Source organism: Montipora foliosa, chromosome 11 (assembly GCF_036669935.1).
Source record: "Montipora foliosa isolate CH-2021 chromosome 11, ASM3666993v2, whole genome shotgun sequence".
Lineage (NCBI taxonomy): Eukaryota > Metazoa > Cnidaria > Anthozoa > Scleractinia > Acroporidae > Montipora > Montipora foliosa.
The window spans coordinates 38221017-38223516 of record NC_090879.1 but is presented as its reverse complement, the minus strand read 5'-3'; positions in this window follow the sequence as shown (position 1 = coordinate 38223516).

The following is a 2500-nucleotide window of genomic DNA, read 5'->3' as shown; positions in this document are numbered from 1 at the left end:
CCATCTCTCGCCTCTGTCTGAGACAAGACCAGACACGCACGGTTCTTACCTTACGTTTATGCCTATAAAATCAACTGAAATGTCAATTGCTGGTAAAAAAAAACAAAACAAAACAAAAAAACAAAGAGCATGTTAATTTTTTTTGGTAGGCTAGGTATCGAAGAGCCAGAACATTTGCGCATGCGCTGACGGAATGTTTGAACAAGAGAGAAAAACGCAGTACCTCCAGACACCGGCGCTGGAGCGTCGTACCAAACGAGTCATCCCGGGATTTCGGCCCGTGCGATCGCTTTTGGACGCAGTTGGCCCTTCGCTGCTTTCTGCTACCGACCTTGCCTCCCGGTACGGCATTGAGGGAGAGATATGTCGGCCCCTAAACCATACGTGACAAATCCCACGCCTACTCACAGCTCCAAACCGCCCTTGTCAATATAGCGTAAGAATTAGATGACTTATATATTCAAGAGAAAAGTCATTTTATCAGTCATATGGTAAGCACTGGAGTCGCAGATTACAAAGTGTACGCATGCGCCCTCCTAAAGGTAACATACATACAGTCATAAGCATTTTTCCGAATAACTACAGGAGCTAATATCTTCGAGATATTACATTTACAGCTAAAATACATAGCATATACAGATAGCTACTAAATACATAATATTTAAAGATATATTCATTAAAAGAAAAGCCGCTGTACAAAATGCCTTTTAAAACCAGTAAACTCATAGGTACGGATAAAATCAGGTAGCGCATTCCGCAACTTAGCTGATACGTAAGAAAAAAGAGAACTAAGACCATAACTGGTTGTTCCAGGTTTATTGAGGAACAGAATGTAATTTCCGCGAAAATCATGCATAATATAAGAAGGAGACGGGAGAGAAAACGTATTTTTCATATAAGCAGAAAAACCCTTTTTTCAAAGGAAAAAGTAAAAACAACAGAAAAAAAAAACATACTTTTATCAAATAATACGAGGAAATTTTGAATGCGCTTATTGCATAGAGATGTATAGCTTGACTTTCGTAGTAAGAGGACAGGTAATCTGCAAATATAAATATCGTTATTCTCTTATTTACATTATTATACCGTTTCTTTGACACGAGAATTACAGCGAAATAAAAGCGCAACTTTGTTGCGAATTTTCTATGATAAAAACTTGTTGAGAAATCCAAAATCTACGTTAACAGCACACACCAGGCCTACTCCTGAGTATCTGGCTAGAAATCATTTTCTCTGGCCGCGCTTCAGCCATTCGATGAGGGCCAGTCTCGTGCTTCTTAAGTTGCCTCGCTCATGCCCAAAAAGAATTCTGGGTAATTCTGCCATTCCATGACAAGGGAAGACTCCCGATTCTCATTTCATAGTTTTTTTCATAAGTGTCGGGCCACCCAGTCCTACCAGCAAAATAACGCATCGATTGTAGGTTTTAGCTTTCAAAACTTGCCCAGATTGTGTCAGTAGGTCCTGGAATTCGTCCACAGAAAGGCCAGAGAGACAACTTCACTCGTGAACCGCCATGTTTACAACAGAGCATTTTAGGCGTTCCAGTCTGCAAGAAACCATCTCTCGCCTCTGTCTGAGACAAGACCAGACACGCACGGTTCTTACGTTACGTTTATGCCTATAAAATCAACTGAAATGTCAATTGCTGGTAAAAAAAAAAACAAAACAAAACAAAACAAAAAAAACAAAGAGCATGTTAATTTTTTTGGTAGGCTAGGTATCGAAGAGCCAGAACATTTGCGCATGCGCTGACGGAATGTTTGAACAAGAGAGAAAAACGCAGTACCTCCAGACACCGGCGCTGGAGCGTCGTACCAAACGAGTCATCCCGGGATTTCGGCCCGTGCGATCGCTTTTGGACGCAGTTGGCCCTTCGCTGCTTTCTGCTACCGACCTTGCCTCCCGGTACGGCATTGAGGGAGAGATATGTCGGCCCCTAAACCATACGTGACAAATCCCACGCCTACTCACAGCTCCAAACCGCCCTTGTCAATATAGCGTAAGAATTAGATGACTTATATATTCAAGAGAAAAGTCATTTTATCAGTCATATGGTAAGCACTGGAGTCGCAGATTACAAAGTGTACGCATGCGCCCTCCTAAAGGTAACATACATACAGTCATAAGCATTTTTCCGAATAACTACAGGAGCTAATATCTTCGAGACATTACATTTACAGCTAAAATACATAGCATATACAGATACCTACTAAATACATAATATTTAAAGATATATTCATTAAAAGAAAAGCCGCTGTACAAAATGCCTTTTAAAACCAGTAAACTCATAAGTACGGATAAAATCAGGTAGCGCATTCCGCAACTTAGCTGATACGTAAGAAAAAAGAGAACTAAGACCATAACTGGTTGTTCCAGGTTTATTGAGGAACAGAATGTAATTTCCGCGAAAATCATGCATAATATAAGAAGGAGACGGGAGAGAAAACGTATTTTTCATATAAGCAGAAAAACCCTTTTTTCAAAGGAAAAGTAAAAA